This window comes from Podarcis filfolensis (assembly GCF_964270895.1).
Source record: "Podarcis filfolensis genome assembly, chromosome: 4".
Taxonomy (NCBI): Eukaryota; Metazoa; Chordata; class Lepidosauria; order Squamata; family Lacertidae; genus Podarcis; species Podarcis filfolensis.
Genome location: NC_139607.1, coordinates 54,390,918 through 54,415,030, shown reverse-complemented (window position 1 = coordinate 54,415,030; position 24,113 = coordinate 54,390,918). Strand labels below are relative to the sequence as shown.

Here is a 24,113-nt window from a genome sequence, read left to right as displayed (position 1 = left end):
GCTATATAATCAGATGCAGGGGAAGAATTGCATTGGGGGTGGGGGGAGAGACAGTTTGCATGTATTTCCGAGCTGTAAAGGTGAAAAATACAATCCTACACATGTATACTCAGAAATAAGCCTTATTGAATATATATTGCACCTAGCCCCAGGAAAATGTGCTGTCTGTATGCGGAATGTAAGGAAGAGCTCTTGTTTGTGACAAACCATAGGGTTTATTTTAAAAATTAAAATACTGGGGTGTGTACCCAATTCTTCAAGTCTGTTCTAGGTTCTGCAGGCCTTATACATGGGGTACCTTCCTTCTCCACAATTCTGTGATTCTAAGGGGAAATACTGAGGTGCTTATGGGGATGAGGAAGATCATGTTGCCTTTGCGCCTCCTTGCTATCCAATTGACTCTGGAAGACATATGTGGGATTTAACAAAAGGCTTGACTAGGTAGAGGAATTTGGCAGCCCAAACCAGAGAGTCATTTTTTATTTGCACCAGAAGTGTTGAAATGGCACCCAAGTACATGATGGGTGACTCTGTAGCAATAAAAAGTGTAATGGTAGTAACTCGTGCCAAAAGTGGATACTGCCAGTTTTTCAGATCCTAGTACACGTAATTATCTTCCATGACACTTGTAAAGCTAATGAAAGCATTTCCCACAAGTACAAAGGCAGATTGATTTTGACTAGCTATCCCTGTACACTGCTGAGAGGTAATGAGTTTAGACATGATTTAAGTACCCTAAGCAATGTGAAATGGCACAGGGGCATTAATGTCTTTTCCTGCTTGCTGAACTTCCCATGTTTGTTACTGTTTCAGTGACCTCAGTTGCATTCCTCTATGTTCCTGGACTACTGCACGTAGCAGTACATTTTCTCCTGTTTTAGATGCTGTTAGGTACACGTGCTTCAAAAAACAAAGGAGATGTGGATCAGCAGAATGAACTCTTGACGCTCTTACATGTGACCATCTGCCCCAAATACTTTTGATGAAGAGTGGATTCTAAATTAGACAGATGTTCCCCACTTTCCCACACAGTCGGAAGTTTGAGTGCAGTGCTTCCTGGGGTTGGCTTCCTTTAGAAGAGTGAGCACTGGAAACTTAAGTTATGTTCACATGGCCACTTATTCTACATGCAATGCACTCCCTTTGCTGGGTTTTGTAGCCACATTCACATGACATTAGGCACAATCCATGTCGATCCTGTAGTTACTTGACAAATATTTCTGTTTGTTGCATTTTTTCCTTAAATCAGCTTCAGCCTGACTAGAAACAGGATGCAGATGTCGAAGAGTTGGCAACAATGTAAACATTTGAGACAGCCATTGCATGTGCACAGATAAGAGCACATGCGCACATGACAGCTTCATGAATAGGAGTTCCAGAGGTGTGCAACACTGTGCAAAGCTTGAAAAGCAGTGAAGGAAATGATCTTATTGCCTTTTAATCTACTAATGTGAATGTGCCCTTCGTGTTTTTGTACTACCACAAATATACAGTCAAGCATAAACAGAGGAAGCAACACACTTCCTGACAGCTGATGAATCCTCAGCCTCACATCAGATCCCCAGAGAGAGCCACTGCAAAACTCAACATGCTTTCAGCCACTTTCTCTCTCTTAGGGACCCTCTATTGTTTTGTCATTATGATTTGTCCTTGTGATGGTATCAAGGTGGCTGTCTGTGATCCCACTTTCAATTTTGTTTGTACCTGCAGATGTTTTGGGGTTGACATGGCTGTTTATCAGTAAAAGCCATAATCCATCCCTATCTACCTCAAACGATAATTTTCCGTTCAATGGAGAGCCACTGTTTGAAGTCTTGGAGTAGCCTAAGGTCACCTAGGTTCAAATCCCCACTTAACCACAAAGCTTATGGAATGGCCTTGGGCCAGTCAGCCCCATTCAACATAACCTGCCTCAAAGAGTTGTTGTGAGGTTTAAAGGGCAAACCCTCTGTGCTGCCCTGAGTTTATTGGAAGGAAGGAAGGGTAAAAATGCAATAAACAAAATTCACTTTCCTGGTAGATTGGAAGAAAAGAAAAAGTAAAAACGAGTCATAATGAGGTGAAAGCTGTTGCCATGATTTTTTTTTAAAGCTGACCACATTAAAAAGGAGCATAAAGTCATAGATCTAGCTCTGCCCTGTTGTTATTTCAATTTGAGCATATGAACTTTTTCCTTCCTTGTAACCTGTACTTGCTTTCTGTAGCCAACTTTAGTTTTACAATGCCACCTGCTTTGGAACAGCAACTTGTACTTGGAACTTGGCAAAAGGAAATGTTTCTATTGCCAATTTTCAATTAATATTTTTTTAAAATAAATGTTTTGCGTTACTTCTTCAAGGCAGCATGATAGAAAATCCTTGCAATTTTCTGTAGAATTGGTCAATCCTGACAAGAAAACATGATTTTTTTTTTCTTCCATTAAAAATCATACTGGGTTTTAATTGCAAACACAATGACTTAGTTCACATGTCATGAAAGAAACCACAAAATAAACCACAAGCCCAGATTTGGATGACATGCTAAACCAAGCCATGTAGGAGAGGAGCAAAATAGTTGCGATCTCCTCTCCAAGAACCCACAGGCTTGTGTGTTTACACTAAGCCATGGTTTGGCTTAATGGTTTATGTAAACAAGGTCAGTGTGTATTGGTTGCCTAGATTAGATCTTTTCTGATTTTGCAGACTTCTTAAATATTCTGTTGGACTTTTATGGAGCAGGATTGGCTGATTCCATCCCAAAGTTAAATGCTCTGTAGGATTGTCCCCTCATATGATTAAGTTACTCAGGCTCTCCAGTAGAACCAAGGTTTAACACAGCAGCAGCCATCTTGTCTGAATGAGAGGTAGGAAGAAGAAGAAGAAGAGTTTGGATTTGATATCCCACTTTATCACTACCCGAAGGAGTCTCAAAGCGGCTAACATTCTCCTTTCACTTCCTCCCCCACAACAAACACTCTATGAGGTGAGTGGGGCTAAGAGACTTCAGAGAAGTGTGACTGGCCCAAGGTCACCCAGCAGCTGCATGTGGAGGAGCGGAGATGCGAACCCGGTTCCCCAGATTACAAGACTACCGCTCTTAACCACTACACCACACTGGATAACTTCTATTCATCTTGCCTTACTAATATTTCACAATCCTTCAGCACCCACTGGGATGCAAGTAGGCTTCCCAACTTTTAATGTCAAATGTTGTGGCACAAGTGCAGGTCCTGGGGGCAGAACCTAGGTCAGAGGGCAAGACCCAGTGGGCTCTGGCAGAAGCGGAGGTAATACAAAGCCTTTCCTTCATGCCTGTGGCTTGAGCAGGTGGGTATGGTCAGCTGAGCCTATGCCTCCTCCTTCTTCTAGGGTGAGGAATTTGTACAGAGGACTCAGGATAGCTACATAGCCAACTTTAAAGAGGACAGCCATCTCTTTAAGGCATCATAGGAAGGGCTGTGTGGTGAAGCCCAGTTGAAGACAAAGAACCATAAGAAAAGAGGAGGGGCCTTGAAGTTACCCATCAACACCACTTGGACAGCAGACTGAGCAGGCACACAGGTCACCTGAACATAGTTCATCTCCCTCCCCCTAAGCAAAGCATTTCCTCCTTTATTAAAAGCAAATGAGATACAGCACTACATGAGACTTGCAAGGACAGAATGCACTGAAGTACACAAAGGTCCAACTTGGCCTGATTGCGAAGGAGAGGCCTTAAATTCAGTTCTCCATCTACTAAACAAAAATAGTGCTTCTCTGTTCGTGAAGACCAGCAAGGTTAAAGCTCTACGGAAGTATTACTCACATCTAGGGCACAGCTAAGTACAGCCTGTGACGTTGGGCTTCTTTCTTTGGCAACCATGCGCACATTCATTGTATGGAATGGCCAGTGTGCAAACTTCTCTACACATCAGAACATCTTTGAGTGATCAGAACATCTACCCAACCCAGTGCTCTGATCACACAGAAACTCTGATCACACAGAAACCTTACAAGAAACAAGCTTATGTTCTGGTTTTCCTGTACAAACAACCACACTCAGTACAAAGTTGCTATAGAAAAAAGACTCAATGTTGAGTGCAGGCCTGAACATGCAGCCCTGTTATCAGGGCTGCCCTACATGCAAGTAACGTGTGCATAGTGCTACTGGCAGCAAGGCATTCTGTGCATAAAAGCACATTGCAGCAACAATATATCCATTTCTAACAGGATAACGTCTGGCTCCATAAAATAATTCATTTAGTTGATCCTATTTGTATGGTTTGGAGGCATGGATTGATATTTTGAATCTGGATAATACCATATGATTGCTTGCTCTACTGAGACGCATTAAAAACATCTGAGAACTAAAGTACAGTTGTAAAACAGACCAGGCTCTGCCAATCCAGGTTGCTGTGGGGTCTTTTGTTTTGCCAAAAACCTGTCATCAGTGCACCTATCCCAAGCAGGGGCATGTTGCTGCTAATACTTCTGTGGGTCTGGTTACTGCACATGCACCAACAATGGTTTTTCCAGAATGGCAAAACCCTTCCTAAAAATATTGAACATAAGCTGAAATGCAAAACCTCCTTTTCCTGCTTGCGCCCACCTATATTTCTAAATGATTCCCATATGCTTTGGGATTCACAATTGTTGCCGGAACACAACAGTGGTGTGATTGTCGAATGCACTGCATCAGGGCAGATCAGGTCAAGCTGGATGTGTCAAATTATCTCAGGTTTCCAGCCAGAAGGCAAACTGTTCACTTTTCCACCTACATATATGTTCTGCTTGTCCTCTGCTGTGGTGACTAATGAGTGAAGAAAAGATTGTATATAATTCTACCATCATGCTTTTATGTATTCACTGGAGAACATATTTTCAAGTAAATTCTAAGTCTAATGAATTTCACAGATCGTAAACTGTACAGATCTAAATGGGAAGTTTTCTTCAAGTTGGCTATCATGTTGTTAACTCTCTCCATCAATTTGCAGACTGCTAATGTGTGGTGCTCGTGTTTCCTCCTTCCCTCATCCCCACGTTGAATCTATAGAATCTATACATTCACAAGTATAAGATTTTAGCAAAAAGAAAACATGATGCAATAGCATTTTAAAAAACTTGGTGCTATGACCTCAGCAAAGTGAAACATTCCATGCTCACAAAAACTTGGTTGTTAGAAGTCTAATAATGCTTGTAGAATGAGATCCAAATCCACTTGTATCTTACCCTCCACATGTTGAAAACACAGTTTGGGATATAATTTTGAGGAGGAAGATGGTCAGAAGGAAAAGAGTTTAGTAGCTGATCCACATCTCAGCAATCCAATGTTCTACATTTATGATTGGGAATTTTCCTGTTGTCATCCCTGTAAAAATGCATTTTCCACCAGCTTTTGAAAACAAGAACCTTTCTTTGTGTAAGAAGAAGATGAAGCTTGTTAAAAGACAAAAATTTTCTAAGGCTTCTTTAAAAAATAATAATGGAAAATGGAAAAAATAAAAATCCTGACTCATGAAAACTGCAGCAAAGTAATCAATAAAATATGAGGGTAGTTATAAAAACTATGCACAACTAAGGGAAAGAAGGTGCATATTTTTTTTAGCAGTGAGGCTAGTCCAGAAGTGTCTTGAGCTTGTTTAGTACAAACAGGCATTTTCTCTTCCAGATAAACTGGATAATAGGTTCTGCTGAGTCGCAATATTATTTGACTCTGTGAAAACCTGACTGAAACAGGCCACTGATTGGCTAGCGCACATAACATTGCTACAGCTCCTTAAAAATCCCTAAGTTAGTATCTGGTTTGATTTTTATTTTTTTTAATAAAAGGCTGAGAAAATATGGTGTATAAATTTTTATATATACTTTTTTAAATTATTAGGCTGCTGGAAACATGAAAGGAGGAGACTGGTGTCTGAACCAGCATTCAATGGGTTGATATGTATGTCTCATGCAAACTGAAAAGTGTGTTCACATGTGGGCAAAGAACTCCTCTTGAAATACTGTATCTGTCTTTGCAGCAAGAGATACTTTTGTTTTGCTCACAAATGGTCTGTTAAAAACACCAGAGTTTGTGTCCATGGAACATGTTGATGAAGTGTCTTCCTGACAAGGTTCAGTTAATCAAAGGAACTTAATGTTGCAAAATTGTTCATATGGCACCAGCAAAGATTTGCAGCATGATGAAAGCTCCATTAAAAAAAGAAGCAACTTTGCCTCTTCAATTAACCTTAAAATAACTTAATTGGTCTCTAACAGGCCAAAAATGTGAGAACAAAGAGATGCTTGCTGAAAGTTAATTTTGTTATAGTACCACACTGTGCCGTGAATATTATGGTATACATTTAAACTGGAGTTCCACGCCTCATTAAGACAGACACTTAGACAACATTTTACAAGGCATTTAATCATTTAAGAACCAGAAGAAACCTCAAAGTTATGAAAGCTATGACAATGTAGAATGTACTTCACCAAGCAGAGAAGCTGAGCAGGAATAATTTTCCTAACCATGTTGCAAAATTGGATAAATACTTTATGAGCTGAAGATGAGTGAAGTTGTGTGTTTTATTCCAGCAGAGACATGAATGTGCATTGAATTAAGCCATGAAATGACTTCTTCTCAAATAGCTGGAACTTGCCACGGTGAGGAACAATTTCAAAATAAAGTGCTTGAAAAATATAGAATCACTGGATTTTCTAAGCTGGAGTGCAACACTGGCTCCCCTTATACTATGCCTTGCTCTAAGCTGGTCCATGGAAGAAACTTGGCATTCAGAATCTTGGGCACATTAAGCAGTTACCCCTAGAATCATGTGGTTCTATGTAGATTGATGAGGAAGTGTGAATGTCACAGCCTTAGTACAGTGGCACTGAAGTGGTTGGTTCTCTGTTTTGCCCAAACTTGTGCCATCCACTCCCCTGAGACTGGGCAAAGAATTTAAGTGAATATAAACAAACCACAGTTCCCAGGAGGCCACAAGATCATCTGCTCACCCTTCCAATAATGCTGTGTTTTCAGTCTGGTGCCACCTCCAGCCCTGTTGCCCATCCTGCAGTGCGTCTCTGGTCTCCTGCATCCAACAGGAGATGTTCCAGCCTCTTCCAGCTGGTACAGTGTTCAGATTTGCTGCCTGTGTTTGTGGCCAATCGTGGGCCACATGGCTGTGAGTATGAATGGGCCCATTTGAGCAGAAATTACAGAATAATCCTGATATGCTTTTTTCAAATTCTGTCTTGTTCTGAATAAAATTTTGTATTTAACAACTATTGGGTGTTTTCACTAGAGAAAACTCTGGAATTATGATCTCTCTGTGTCATGCTCACTATGGGGTCCCCACTCGTCACACATTCCACCTAGCAAAACCTCACACAGAACTAAAGTAAAGCAGAGATTCCTCCAGAGTACCATAGTGCATACTTTCAAGGGTAGCCATTAAAATGTCCCTAGGGTAATCTACCAGCAAGTTACTTTTAAAGTTCAGATTTCAAAGACATCATTGTACAAGAGATATGAGCACTTGTTACTGTTAAGTGCATCAGCTAGACTAAACAAATCATGAGAAAATAATGTTGCAAGGCTCTGACTGGAACTGTAAATTAATGAATAATGGATGTGAGGCCAAGATCTTCCTTACCATTTATCAAGACTCATTCTGTTAAAGTATAAATGTTCCTTGAAAGCATCATAAAGGGCACTGCTTTCCATTGCTAGAATTTTACAACTAGTAAACATGCAAGCTGGAAGTTAAGAACTTGAATACAAATACATGCCCCACCCCCCAAAAAACCCCACACATCAGCCTTTCCAACTGATAGTAGGCGAGATTAGACCTTTTGGCTACTGAGGACTGCACATTGTGCCTCTTGTCAACCCCTCAGCCATGCCAGAAGACAATTTCAACAACCTTAGATTTGTTCCGGCCACCACTAGCCTGCGTCACACGTAAGGACTTCTGACGTCAAGCATGCTCAGTACATCCAGAACAATTTAAGAAGCTGTTGTTTTAAAATAAAGGCTGGAAAGAAGATGAATGGAACCAATGGGGAAGGCTATAAATATTCTTTTGGTATGTCAGTATTTGCAGAGATGTTTTACAAGTATTGAAAAGGTTCCATGGATTTCCCGAATATTTGAAGCTTGGAGGACACCATCCGAATGTATAATGGAATGTACAAATTGGTCTTGTTTTCTCCCATTTAAAAGGAAAACTGTGACAGGAAAAGCCAATTCATTATGAGCATTGCAATCAATCAGACTACTATGCAATAGCCACATGAAAATTTGGGTATGTGAATCCACTCTGAAAATTAAGCCTGCTGAGTCCTTCCAATTTTTCCTTCTGTGTTAGAGATTAAACAAATTTCCTGTGAGCCTGTGAGAGAATACTTTTCATGAAAGCTATCACTATCTACAGAAATCACTGTCTCCTCTCTTGGTGATTATTCAGAAGGACTGAAAACAGGGCAGGGGCATGTTTGCCCATTCATAGTGTGTAGCAAAATCTGACTGGGTACATTAAGTTGTGATGTCATCACATTTATAAGACTGAACAGCTTATTGACCTGGATCAGTGGTCCAAGCAATCACAAGATGATGGGTTTGCTGTTGCTGTTGTTGTTTTTTAAAAAAGAAAGACAGTAAACAATGTAAGAAACATGGGCAAGAGCACTTTTAGTGAACTCTCAGGACTGTTCAGAAGAACGCAATAAAAATGTTTGCTTCTTAGCATTTGTCAGTGGAATAGCTTGCTTCCTAAATTTATCCCCTGCAAACTTTGATGAGGAATCTTCTGCAAATATTTGATATTCAGCATCAGCAAAAGATTCCATTTGAATGTTCAAAGGCCCTCTTGAGGGGTTTTGTGTGTTCGCAAAGAAAATGCTCAAAGAATCTGATATTTCTGGAGCAAGTACCAAGCTCTTTACCTTTCCCTAGTCTGGTTACAACAATCAACAAGCAGTTCATCAGGAGTAAAAAGTTATCATTGTTAAATAACTTCTATGCAAGCCTTGTTTACTTGGCGATAAGGAATGTCACTGAATGTCCAAATCCTAATAAAGGAATTTTATTTTGTTTCATAGTTTTTGCCATTCTCATATACTTTTGTTTCTCTTGTGATATTAAATATAACTGAGTGCTCATTCTCTACCCCATTTTTCTCCTTCTGTGTGTCCCCCTCACACACACACACACACACACACACACAAACAAAACGCATATGCTTCTGGGGCTAATATTGATCTAACCTACACAACTCACAGGATTGAGAATTAAAAGTGGAAGGGGGTCCTGAATACCTGTGGTGGTTCTGAAACTTTTAGGTTTTACATTTTATTTGTTATGATTTCTAGGTTGTGATATAGTTGAGCAAAGCTAACTTCCAGACTCATCAGCTCGCTGGCATGGAGATATAGGGCGAAGGGAAGAAGCTAGCTCAGGGCCAGCCCTGTGATGAGGCAGAGGGAGGCAGCTGCCTCAAGCGGCAGAGATTGAAAAGTAGGGAGGAGACAGAACTGTGAGTGCCATGTAGCCTGCCCTATACCTGCTATGGTAGCCTACTGCCCTCAAGTGCAGTGGAAGATATTTTCCCTTCACCAGTACTGGAGTAAGATGTCAGTCCAATTGGCATCAACCTTGAGAGAGGGCAGCATCTTGTCATTCACCTCAGGCAGTAGAATGTCTTGAGCTGGCTCTGGGTCAGCTCATTTATTCCAAAAAGGAACTGAGGAGAAATTTATTTTCATCATGACAGAGGGACCTATTGTTTCAAGAGTACTTTACCATGACTTATACTAACTAGTTCCTCAAAGCAAATAAAGTATTTTATGATGTGGCTTAGTGGTTCCACTTATGCTTCTTCAGGAAGTCAAAAGACCACAATACAAACCTTAAAAGAATTAGGGTGTTTTTGATTAAATGTATGAAGCTTGAAGCTATGACAAGCTTTTGTTTTGTTTTTTTAAAACAATTCTTGCTTAGCCCTCTAAATTACATTCCAGAGACCTATTTAAAATGAACATTTCCAATAGAAAAGAAGCCAAGAGAAAAGGGATCTGAAAAACCAGCATGTGTGTTCATGCTGACTGATGGACAAGGATTATTTTATTTTTCTAAATGTTTTAATAATTTCAGGTTATATGAATAAAGATTTGAACATACAACACAAAAGAAGATTTTTTAAAAGAATAATGCAATTATGAGTACTGACCAATACTAACAGCATACTCTTAGCTCCAAACACTGATAAACTGTCTAATTCTCTTTTTTTGCATAAACTTGCCATCTTGTTTGACTGATATAGTTTGTATGTTCTGACATGTTGGCGACTTCCCATGATTACTTTCATTCATGCACAAATGCTATTTAAGGTCACCAAAGAGCAAAACCAAAAATGTTGATGATGTACTACCACAGAGCCTGTACGTTTATGCTGTTTGCCTGTTAGTTAGTTCACTTAATTTATATCCTTTAATGTGTTCAAGGTGACTAATGAAATTCAAACAAATTAATCTAAATCAATACATAGAAACTCCCTTTGTTGTAGGAAACTGATGGTGTCATGTGTCCTCAGCAATGATCCAAATAAGCAGCCATTCTTAGTTCCTTCCTCTATGACTAGAAGCTGATGTATGTGTACCAGTTTCAGGGTTCAACAAATTGTTCAAAACAGGGTGGTTTTTGTGCAGTAATGAAACTTTCATGGTAGGATAAAAGTATAAAGAACACAATTATATTCACAGAACGGAAGAGACACAGAGAATGGAATGGTTCTTAAGAACGATGATGGGACAGGTATGAAAACAATGTGCTAAAAGCACTTTCCATGTAATGAAGATGGCTCAGGTTGTCACCTTTCCCTCTATTCAGCAAATGTAGACGTAAACCAAAGCATTCATCCCATGCTTATATACATTAGGAAGACAGATTATTTTAACATCCTGCAATTCTCTGTAGACAGAGACATTCTGGCTAGAATTGACAGGTATCATTTGTATTAAGGGACAGGCAGTAATCATTCTTCTTTCAAGGGGTAGTCGTTATACAAGAATTGTTGTTGTTGTTGTTGTTGTTGTTGTTGTTGTTGTTGTTATATTAAGAGAAGCAACAGCATGTTTCTATCTTTTCAAAAATCAGAAGGCAATTGTGATGAATAGTAACTCCCCATTTCGGCACAATGCAGAGAACAGTCTTGCTTTACACTTTCCAGCCACAATTTACAGGCACACTTTCTAGGGCTGCAACACCAGTTTGTTTGATTGTGCCTTTGCCCTGGCAAGCCATGCTCCTAGTGATTCACAACATCAGAAAAGTTTACCTAATGAAATATAGCACATATTGCAAGATAATTCATCAACAATTGAAAGATGTTTCTATACTATCTTTCCTGTACCCATAAACCACTCAGGGTAGCTTGTGACAATTTAAAATCACAGTCCAATGAAAATATATTAAAATACAAAGAAGAAAGCAATAAAAATATATAAATTCAACAAGAAATAAAATGCATAGTGTTAAAACCCATTTAAAAGCATCATCATCATAGGTAACAGGAAATAAGTTTATTTTCTTAAGTCCTAAGTAAATGTAGGTAATATTATAAATCCAGATCCATCCAGTACTCATGCAAATGGAACATGTCGTCTGAGTCAGCAATCATCTCTTCACCAGTCCCAATCTGATTTCAAAACACTCAGAATTAGACGTTATCCTTAATTGCGGGGAACATTGTGTATTCTTTCCTACTAATCATATTTGTGTTCTCCTTACTTGCCTTTAGCTAGTGCCCTGGCTAAAAATACAGCATGGGTTGCAGTTTAAAGAGTGTAACAAGCAACGAGCAAATTAAAGCATTCAGTTTTCCATTCTCGTTAAAAATCATTCTAAAAAGGAATGACATGCAATTCCTTTTTTTCCCTGTCCCTGTTATATTTCAGCACATGGTTTCTCAATGGGTGAGATGCTCTGTAAATCATAGCATTAACTGTACTTTGCTATTTTCACTGGTTCAAAGGATGAGAAAACAGGTTATGCCATGATTCCAGTTTTATGCCCTTCTAGCACCTCATTTGTTGCAAAGGTCTCATCCCTAGTTCCCCAGTCAGCCTCTTCCGCCAGCAAATCCTGGTCTTCAGGATGCATTTATGTGATCAAAGAACCGGGTGGGTTTGTTTCCCATATTTGATTCCACATGGCCTTTGATCATTTACAACAAACTCCACTTAGGACAAAAGAAAATTATCTTAGTTGACAACACAAAGAGTTGACGCTACTGTGGCAATTGACACTGAAAACAGCTGTTACCACTGCAAATCCATAATATAACTTCATTCTAAATCAAGACTTTGCTATCTTTTAAAAGTATATTTCTAACACATGTTTCAGACCATGCAACCCTTTCTTAGGAGTATTATAAATAAATATTGCTGGGAATTCTTCATTTGTCTTTGGATTTTATTTTACACAATGTTGAGGGGTTTTCAACTTTGCTTAAATTAGAAACCAGCAGTTTTACCAAATAATCTCAATGCATACAAAACTATAATGGTACTCCTCAAGGTAAATTGTGCTGATGTACCGTGGTGCATATTGGGACGCGGGTGGTGCTGTGAGTTAAACCACAGAGCCTAGGACTTGCCAATCAGAAGGTCGGCGGTTCAAATCCCCGCGACGGGGTGAGCTCCTGTTGCTCGGTCCCTGCTCCTGCCAACCTAGCAGTTTGAAAGCACATCAAAGTGCAAGTAGATAAATAGGCACCGCTCCGGCGGGAAGGTAAACGGCATTTCTGTGTGCTGCTCTCGTTCGCCAGAAGTGGCTTAGTCATGCTAGCCACATGACGCGGAAGCTGTACGCCGGCTCCCTCGGCCAATAAAGCGAGATGAGTGCCGCAACCCCAGAGTCGGTCACGACTGGACCTAATGGTCAGGGGTACCTTTACCCTTACCGTGGTGCATCACAGGTCACAGCAGAAAGTTTAAACCATTTCCCCCTTCCACTGGTTGTCAATATATATTGTGATTTGTTGATAACAAGAAAAGTATCATGCCTGCCTAGATGTTTCTATACTAAAATTATCTTTGCAAAATAGCTGATTTCTAATTTGAACTTTTGACATGGTTTTTATTGTATGGTTTTATGTATAATTGTTGTAAACTTCTCTAATTCTTATAAACAGTGATATATAAATATTTTAATAAATAAACTAAAAATAAAAATGAAAACTATATATCATGAAACGGGGGGGGACTAAGTTGAAAATACTTGTTCTCCTATCAATTTCTGCAAATCTAGCAAGAAATTCATGGTAGCTTTTAAAAAGCATAATTAAAAAACATAGTATAGAATGTTTATAATGGCACCATGTGGAAACTCTTCTCTTTCCATGTCTCTTGCATATTATATTTTAAGATCTCTAGGTAGGTCACAAACTGCTGCTTCTCCTAGAGCAGTGAATGGCTGCAATCATGTGAATCACTTACTTGGAGATAATGATCCCATGGAACTTCGCTCAGAGGAAATGGTTCATGAGTTGCAATGTCCGTTCCACAGCACAATCTAATGCCACATGTAATTCTTATTTAGAAACACCTGCTTTTTGTCTTGGTCATAGCTTCCCCATAATACCATTGTTTCTAACCTGAGTAGGAGGGGAGGTAAAAAAGGAACCATTTAAAAATATTTATCAGAATTATAGCATTCAGGTCATAATTGAAATAACTGGCTTCCCAGAAGCAGGAGATATTCAGCTTAGGATACGATGGTGATTATAAGGCCAAATCTTACATTTAATGCACTCTGCTGACTTAGTGGATTTCCTTTCTATCCATCACATTAAAGTCTGCTGTTACAATGAAATAAAACTTTTCTTACCTTGCATGTACGTCAATGGCAGGAGATCACTTTTCAAAACCTGTTTCAACTCCCTGATGACTCAGCCCCTCAGCATTTTAATGCCCACATAATGAAAGGAAGTAATCCCCCAAGTAAACAGACAAATTGTACCAAATTTATACAATAACTCTCATTTGACATGGTTTAGTATTAACCTGAGTTATGACTTCTCTCTTTTTTGTTTACAGTTCATGACCCATTCACAGTGAAACCTATAATCCATGGGGAAATGTTTAAGCTTAGAAAAATAGGACATATCTAATATATATATGTGTAGTGCCCTATGCAGGAATGGGACAATGATAATAGTAACCCTAACAATTATAATTTATGTCCCATTATACTCGAAGTCTCTGACACTGATTGCCTGAGCTGGTATGATGGATTAGAAACTTCAGTTGCTCTGGTAACAAAACAGCTTGCTGCAAAACCAAATTGAAGACTGAATATTTTGAGAGTACCGAAATGGACAGATCCATCCATCCCCAATGACAAGGAAAAATATTAAATGCTTCATTCTTAATATAAAACAGGCAACGAAAGAGTAGAGGTAGTTACTCAACTTTACATAACACAAGCAAGTCTTGGAGACTAGGACAGGATAGAGCAAAATTCAATTGTTAATGCTGCTATGCCCATAAATACTTATTTTTACATAAAAATAAGTCCAATGTTTTAAATGAAAATTATGTTTTTATTATTTATTAAATTTGAAGATGTATGAGCAGCATAAAAAACTGCCTTCCCGAGTAGCATAGCCAATATTACCTTCCTATCACAGCACCAGATATGCATTGGAGGCGTCAGAGGGTTAAACTGAGACTATTGTTTAATTCCAGAATTGCAGAGAGAAATTCAAGTAATTATTAAAGGAATAGCTAGTTGCCAGCTGTAACTGACTCCAATGACAATGTTTCTGGGATGTGGAAAACATCAGGTTCAGAGTAATGTACAAATTTTGTTCATTCATCTGCTTACAGAAGCACCTTATATTGACTGTAAAGGTTTGGAAAACTATTGCTCTAATTCTTCAATTGAGCTTTATTTTTCATTGGAATCAACATTAAAGAAAAGAATCGGTTTTGATGGATATTATAGATATGTTATAAAATGTACTTATTTGTTATAATTGTAATCATTTTAATTGAATGAAACTGAACCTTACAGTCATATTAAACCCCAGTCTCTTAATGGAGGAAAATGTTACATTGAAATCAGTGACTCTTGTTTCCAAAACAAAAATTTTTTTTTCCTTCCAGTAGCACCTTAAAGACCAACTAAGTTAGTTCTTGGTGTGAGCTTTCGTGTGCATGCACACTTCTTCAGATACACTGAAACAGAAGTTGCCAGATCCTTCTATATAGTGAGAAGGTGGGGAGGGGTATTACTCAGAAGGGTGGTGGGAATGGGTGGTTGGCAGATAGCTGTGATGAGCCTGTTGACGACTCTTAACGACTGCAATAGGTCTTACAGGAAAAAGCAAGGGGTGAGAAGGTGAAAAATGGCTTTGTCATGTATAATGAGATAAGAATCCAATGTCTTTGTTCAGACCAGGTCTCTCCATGGTTTTAAGTTTGGTAATGAGTTGCAATTCAGCAGCTTCTCTTTCCAGTCTATTTCTGAAATTCCTTTGTAGTAATACAGCTACTTTGAGATCTTGTATAGAATGTCCTGGGAGATTGAAGTGTTCTCCTACTGGTTTCTCTGTCTTGTGATTCTTGATGTCCGATTTATGTCCGTTTATTCTTTGGCGTAAGGTTTGGCCTGTTTGTCCAATATAGAGAGCTGAGGGACACTGTTGGCATTTGATGGCATATACAATGTTAGACGATGAGCAATTAAATAGTCCCGAGATGGTATGTGTGATGTTGTTGGGGCCAGTAATGGTGTTGTCCGGGTGTATGTGGCAGCAAAGTTGGCATCTGGGTTTATTGCAGGCTCTGGTGCCAGTGTCCGTGTTACGTCTTGTTGTAGTATTATTGTGGGTTAGGAGTTGTTTAAGATTGGGTGGCTGTCTGTAGGCAATGAAAGGTCTTCCTCCCAGAGCTTGAGAAAGAGAACTGTCATTGTCCAGGAGAGGTTGTAGATCTCTGATGATGCGTTGTACTGTTTTAACTTGGGAGCTGTATGTGATGACTAGAGGTGTTCTGTTATTTTCTTTTTTGGGTCTGTCTTGCAGCAAGTTCTCTCTGGGTATCTGTCTGGCTCTGTTGATCTGTTGTCTAACTTCATCTGCTGGGTATTTTAGTTCTAAAAAGGTTTGCTGTAGATCTCTTAGGTGAGAGTCTCTGTCTGTAGAATTGGAACAGATACGGCTGTAACGTAGTGCCTGGCTATATACAATGGACTGTTTGGTATGTTTGGGATGGTAGCTAGAGGCATGTAGATATGTTTGTCGGTCAGTTGGTTTACGGTATAAGGTGGTGTCTATGTGTCCATCCTGTATTTTTATAGTAGTGTCCAAAAAATGTATTTCTTGCATAGATTGATTCATTGTTAGGTTGATTGTGGGGTGAAAATCATTGAATTTCTGGTGGAAGGTGTCCAGGGTCTGTTGACCATGTGTCCAGATGATAAAAATATCGTCAATGTATCGCAGGTACAAGAGAGGTTTGAGTGGGTAGGAGTTTAGGAAACATTGTTCTAAATCTGCCATGAAGATGTTGGCATACTGTGGGGCCATGCGGGTGCCCATTGCTGTGCCGCTGATTTGTGCCATCAAATGCCAACAGTGTCCCTCAGCTCTCTATATTGGACAAACAGGCCAAACCTTACGCCAAAGAATAAACGGACATAAATCGGACATCAAGAATCACAAGACAGAGAAACCAGTAGGAGAACACTTCAATCTCCCAGGACATTCTATACAAGATCTCAAAGTAGCTGTATTACTACAAAGGAATTTCAGAAATAGACTGGAAAGAGAAGCTGCTGAATTGCAACTCATTACCAAACTTAAAACCATGGAGAGACCTGGTCTGAACAAAGACATTGGATTCTTATCTCATTATACATGACAAAGCCATTTTTCACCTTCTCACCCCTTGCTTTTTCCTGTAAGACCTATTGCAGTCGTTAAGAGTCGTCAACAGGCTCATCACAGCTATCTGCCAACCACCCATTCCCACCACCCTTCTGAGTAATACCCCTCCCCACCTTCTCACTATATAGAAGGATCTGGCAACTTCTGTTTCAGTGTATCTGAAGAAGTGTGCATGCACACGAAAGCTCACACCAAGAACTAACTTAGTTGGTCTTTAAGGTGCTACTGGAAGGAAAAAAATTTTTTGTTTTGACTATGGCAGACCAACACGGCTACCTATCTGTAATCTTGTTTCCAAGTGTGGCGTTTGCCCTCCTAGGTGTGTGACATCATACTGGGTCATAATGAAAGGGTTAACTAAGTGTAAAATGATTAACCAATAGGAACCCAAGGGGAGGAGTTAGAGTTAGAGTTGTTAAGAAGTCAGTCTGGAGTTAGAGAAGGAGGATAAGTCTGTGGGTTGGGCTAGTTTGATGTGAGAGAGTGAGAGAATCTGTTAAGAGGAGTCAGTTAAACAGTTGGGATAACCAGTTAGAAGATATTAGGAAGGTATAGGCCAGTAAAGAAACTAAGATTAAGAAACTGACAAGAAAAATGATCTGAAACCATAAACTTGTTAATGCTTATAAAATCACCTTGTTTATTTGGTTTAATGTTAACAACTGTCTGGACTCAGTGTGTACCCAAGAGAAACGGGCTGGTGGCAGCGGGGAAGCGATCACAGTGGTAGCACAGGGATCAATAGACCGTCAAACGTCCGGGGACCCTGTGTGATCGCCACACCAAGCCACAATCAGGATCCAGGCAAAGTTAAGTACATCCTATCAACTTCAGTGGGAAAGGTTTAAGTAAATGCTCTTCAAGTGCTTAAGTAAGCAGTGGAACTTCAACAGCATAATCCTTAGCCTGTCTACTCAGAAATAAGTCCCTTTGGGTACAATAAGACTTACTCTCAGGTAGGTGTGTAAGCTGTATGAGATCTCTCTTGTTCATAGGGAATGTGGCGAAGTAATTAGAAGCACTGAGTCAACACTAAATTGTTTCACATATTATTTACAATTTGACAGGAAGGAGGAGGAGGAAGAGAGGAGGAGAGAAGGAAAGAACGGTTTCCACCATATCCCAAGATGCCATGAACAGCCAAGGGAAACATAGATTGTCAGTCAGTTTGAAATGTTTTGAGTAATTTCCATCTTCTTTTTACAGGCTACACATTTAAGTAAGGTCCATGAAAGTCTTACAAATATTCCATATTTAGTGCAGCAGGGAGCTTTCCATTTCAGTAATTTTGTATTAATTTTTGTATTAATTCATACCCCAGCTCTAGGTTTCAAGACGGATGGCTGTATAAATAAATGATCCAAAATAAATATTGGATTAAATGAAATGTATGCTAAAACTTCAGACCCACTAAGCATAGCATATGGAGACCACAACAGGAACTAGTACAAACTGGGCAGGCTACACAAGCCAAGGAAGCAATGCCATTCAGTCTGCAGGTTTCTTCTCTTTCAGTCGCATTCCTCCCGAACATGTAGTTTGGCATGACTTCCTTATTTCATTCTTTTTTTCTTTTTTTCTTTTTTGCTTTATAAAATATATTCACTACCTTTCTGTCAAAAAGGATAAGATGGCAATGTGCAATAAAACATGGCAGCATTTAAACAGTAGTCAAACAATAAACAAAACAAAATTCAGCCCAACAGGGTAAAGGGAAATGTCTGAACTAACTAAAAATAAGCTCCCAGTAAAGAAACATTCAAGTACTGAATAAACAAAAAAAAATCAAAAAGAATGGGGGAAATGTAGAGATTATCTTAAAAAGCAGTGCTCTCAGATTAATACCTGGACTTGTTTTGATTAACTTTTGCAAAACAAATTATGCTGTAAAGGTTTAAAATAAAAAGAAAAGGGGGAGAAATGAAGTGAGAAGGAAATAGTTTACTAAATATGAAAGCAGACCCACATTGTGGACGAAGGAAGTCAACTAGAAGAAAAGAAGAAAATATGGTTATATGTTCATTATTTGTTTCGTACTTGTTTTTGTAATTTCTTTTTAAGTTTTCTTTTTTAATGTTGTGTTTGTGTTGCAATACACACACACACACACACACACACACACACACTCAAGTACTGTACATAAAAAGGTCTTATCAGTCCATATAAAGCTGAGCAGTGGGAAGGTTGGTGTGTGGTCCATGGACTAGTGCAGGGGTCAGCAAACTTTTTCAGCAGGGGGCTGGTCCACTGTCCCTTAGACCTTTGGGGGCCGGACTATATATTTTTTGGGTGGGACTGAACAAATTCCGGGAATCAGCATGTTTTTACATGAGTAGAAAGTGTGCTTTTATTTAAAATGCATCTCTGGGTTATTTGTGGGGCATAGGAATTCATTCTTTTTTTCTTCTTCTTCTTTGTTCAAAATAAAGTCCCCCCCCCCCCCAAGGTCTGAGGGACAGTGTACCAGCCCCCTGCTGAAAAGGTTTGCTGACCCCTGGTTTAATAGGTTCTCTCCATGAACAATCCATGTTGAGTTCAGCAGCAAATTCTGGACTGGTTGAGACTTCCCAACTATTTTCAAGGATGACCCATTCCAGTAATTAACCCACAAGGTTAATATGGGAATGAAAGACAAGAGGCTACATCTGTCCACAAAGAATGGATGCAGCAGTTTTATCTGGTAAAGGGCACACTTTGTCGCAGCCACAATCTGTTTATCCAGGAGTAATGCTGGGTCCAAGAGCACCCACTTTCTCTCAGACATGTAGCTATACACATACCGCTGCAAATCTGATTTTTCAAGAAGAAGATTACTCCATTTATAGGTAAGGACACCTCCCTCAAACCATGTAAGCATTCATTGTGTGGAATGCCCTCCCCTCTGAGATCTGTCTGGCATCAACTTTGTTTTCATTTTGACACCAGGTTAAGTCCTGGTTATTTGCTCAAGTGTTCAGAAATTGTTGATCTTACAACTTTATTGATTGCTGATTGCATTTCAAGATTATTTCATGGTTTTCTCTGCTCTGGATTTTATTTTATTTAATTTAAAACTGTCATTGTCATTTTAATTGTTTGTGTGCCCTGTCCTGAGATCACAGGGCAAGTTGTAAATATCTTGACTAAAATAAATAAACTGGTTGAAGCTGCTATGTAGATATATCGTTGCAGTACAATTCTCTGAGAAACACACAAGGGCAACTTCCCAGAGAATTGTGTCCCTAGTTTTCAGACGTCATCGCATTTTCAGAAAACATTCAGCTCCCTAGAAACTTCTTGGAATTGGTTAGGACACAAGCCTCATTTGTACTTTTCTCTTTTTGAACTTGCTTCCCCCACTCTACCCCTCTTTCTTTCTTTTTTCCACAATCCTCATGAGAAAAGAGAGATGAGTCATCACAAAAAGGGACATCTCTTGCCCTCAAGTATTGCATGTAAAGACACATGCATGGTATGGCAATGACCTCAAGTGGCTTCTTTCTATCATCACATGATGTGAGTTCACTAGTAACAGCTTGAAAAAGCACAAGCCATATAATTATGTAAATCAGATCAACAGCTTTCATAAGACTAAATGTTGCCAATAGATCATTCTGTCCATAACATAACATGTTTAATATGTCTTTGGTCACACTGGTTATATTATGTTAGGTTTATCAAAACTGATTCGAATTTAAAATAGCACTCTGTTAAAATTGAAGATTTTGCCACTGTAATGGGAAGCTATATTGATGGTTTCTGCTCTCCTAAAGCTCTTTGAGATACTTTTGCCACCATTTGCTGAAACTCCATAAATGAAATAGACCGTTAGAAGGGTGATTTAACGTTAGTGGCTTATGTGTAGATTCAAATGTGGTTTTTGTAAAAATTTGGTTTTGCTGACTTCAGATCTAAGATTTAACACTACCTAAAGCCTGGAATAGTTCAAAGGCTGCTAGACTGAGCAATGGATTTGGAACGAAGTCAAAAATCCAGATGGGATGAAGCCAGACCACTAGTAATTGATTCCAAGTACTTGGTGCAGCAAATTCAAAAGATGTCTCACACTTCTCACTATCATGAACATTTGATACCCAAACTCAGTAAGGACACTTCACCTTTTCTAATGGCAACGAAGATATCTGGCACCCACCAAATACACATGTTCATCTGTGGCATAGTGTATTTTCTCTGCTACATTACAGGGGGGTGGGGGTGGGAGAGGGAATCTCTTTTTCTAATTGTACTTGCAAAGTTATGCAAAAATTCGATTTTTAAGAAATAACAGTTTGAAAAATAAGTAACGACATTGCAGTCTTCAAGTCAACCTGATACCTATTGTTTAAAGCTTTTTATTCCACTTCATCTGACTTGTACAACAAAAGATATCAATTCATACTTTCTGCAGTTACATTCCTTTAATTTAACTTCACTGCTAAAATGGCAAGGATGAGCCAAAACAAATTATCACAGAATAGCGAATAAGCAAATCGAATTATTTTTCTTTGTTATTTAAATCAGGTTTACATGCAACAGCCCATTACAACACAGCTATCCAAATATACTTAGAACAGAAGGAATTTCCATTTGCACTTTAAAACTGAATCTATTCTTTTAACAAACACACACAAATTCAGAAGAGTTTTGGTGAGTTTTGTTAGGCAGGAAATCCATTATGGAAGCATGCATGCATTTCCACCAAAATAGAGAGTCCTAAAGTATGTGATGTTTTCATAGTTCATTGTTGTAGAAGTCTCCTTCCGAAACAGAGCCTATGTAGTTACAAATTCTTGATAGGGTGCAGGTAGAAGCCAACTTCCCCATTTCTCATTTCCTACTCTTACCCTTTCTGTACATACCTCATTCCCAGAATATTGTGGATTCTAGAAGGCAAGTGCCACTAATAAATAAGAAACATTGTTTCTAGCATGATGTTCTAGCAGCAATGGTGAGGTCTTCTGGCCATCACTAACATGTGCCATATGGTTCAGAATCACCCAGAAAGCTCTGTTTAATAGGAACTCAGGATCTAACTCACCGGGAGCAAGTTACATAAATGCCACATTCCAAAAGCATGTTTTCATTGATATTATGTGTCTGCATGTTTGACATACAATATTCCCTCTTTTCTTTATATCCACAGGGTTTGTTAGTTTAAGGCGGTACCCAGATGGCAGCTTTCTTAATGCATGATTTAGCACTGTTGCACTTAAGTAAGAGGGGGAAATCCTTCAGGCAGAGGTACCTTCTTGCATTCATTCTCTCTCCACTGACCTACTAGGACCTGGTATGTCATCTGGATTAGCAAATTTACATGGGACTTGCAGATCCCAGGGCCATTCCATACATTCATGGCAGCAAACATAGGTTTGACATAGAATAGGTATATAGACAGGGACACCGCTCTCTTGACTGAGAATCAGTGTAGTTTTAAGAACTTTCTCAGTGAATGTTGGGGAAAATGTTTGTTTGTTTGTTTGTTTGAAAATTTACTCCTAGCTTTAGTGTTGGTGTATGTGCTGCTGATGCTATGGACATACATATGATCACATTGCAGACTGTGAACATTTGTTTCACATGCTATGATTACACACACCCTATAGTCATGGCAGAGATTGAGAGAGAGATCTGGAAATTTAATTCCCCCTCCTCACTCTCAGAAACAAGAGAGGGTTTTAGATCTGAATGAAGGACAAAAACATAAAACATTTGCAAGAAACAACCAAGAAAGATGACTCAGATTCAAAGCATTATCTTTCTCTTAAACAAACAAACCAAAACAGAGAAATTGTGAATTGCAGAATTTTGAATACCCGTCATTCTCCTTGGCGTCACTCAATTTTGTTTATAACACTCTTCCATTTTCTTCTAGTTGTGAGGGTGGGAGATGGGGAGGGGCCTCACAAGTGGAGTAGCCTAGGGCCTCTCTTCATCTAAATCTGGGCCTACCTGTGGATAATCCTGATGCCTTTGCATTCCCAATGATGTTACCAGACGTTACCAGAAGTATAACGAGGTCCCAAAAGGGCTCCTAATGTCACCTGAGAACAGGCAAGCTATTTTCCGAATTTCGGAAAATGGCTCTCAGTTAGCTGGAGCAAATTATGAATCAAGCTAAAACAAGATGAAAGCAAAAAGTCACCATCCGCCTTTATGCTGACCCACCTTTGCTACCCCACAAACTGATACTGGTGGGACCCCTGCTGGGGTATACACTTCAAAAACAATATCTGTAACCTAAAAAATGTAAAGTGTGGGGAGGGAGCCGCAGGCTCACTCAAGTCAATACATTTGGCATTCAAAAAGCCCTCTGAGCCAGATTTACTGAATTAGTTGCACTAGCAGGAGCTAGCACTAGGAGCCCGGCTACTGCAATGGGACTTCCCCCATCTCCTTCCTTTATGTTCCCCCTCAAATGGCTTGGGGGGTCAGTAGAACCCCGGAACAGTGTGGAGGAGGAAGAGAGGGGAGGGTGTTACCTCAGGCAAACACTGATGGAGCAATCTCCTTAATGCTACTTTGAATTCCACCCTCTGTCTGGAAACATTTTAAGATATTGTGCTAAAATATATGTTATTACTCAGAGAACAGAAATCTGCATAACTAACCTTGGAGCACAATTGTTACTTAAGGCTCTTTCGGATAATTCTTTCCCATTCTGTCATTTGCTCTGCCTTTACTTTAGGTGTTGTGCCTCAACTTAGGGTAGTAAGTGGCTCTAAACTACTACAGGTACGCTATATTATTATTATTATCTATAACCACGAGAGCCAGGGGCAATTCTGTACTGGCACAGTTAATTGAAGACTGAGATCTCTTACATAATATATAGTCTTGGCAAGCACCACAAAAAGACTCACAGAGAATGGAGAGGTGTGGAACAATTTCAAAACTGATGTCTGCATCTCATCAGTTATACTATTTATGGCAAGAAAGGGAAATTTACCAGAAGAAAAAGACCTGGGCTGCAGTCCATATCAACACACTGCCATGGTGAAAAATATTCAGGAGAAATCTAGAATCAGTCAGAAAGCTGGACATCAACATGTTTCTTTCCTTTTCTAAGCGTTGGTTTAACATAAGTACAATGAGTAAATGCATTTCCCCCCCTACTTTGGCTAAATGACTTGCATAAAACTGGGTGCCTGAAAAAAGCATAATAAAATCATCTAATATTACAGAGTTGGAAGGGACCACAACAGTCATCTAGTCCAACCCCCACAGTCCTTTCCATCTTTCAAAAATA

General features: G+C 39.3%; 1 long non-coding RNA gene across 1 annotated transcript; it reads right to left on the bottom strand.

Moving 5' to 3' along the window:
- Positions 1–10,172: 10,172 nt before the first annotated feature.
- LOC310761479 lies at positions 10,173–23,542 on the bottom strand. The gene is made up of 4 exons (XR_014547533.1): positions 23,476–23,542; positions 22,817–22,981; positions 13,434–13,591; positions 10,173–11,632 (listed from the first exon to the last, which is right to left on the bottom strand). It is a non-coding gene; the product is annotated as an uncharacterized lncRNA (long non-coding RNA).
- Between the last annotated feature and the right edge of the window lie 571 nt (positions 23,543–24,113).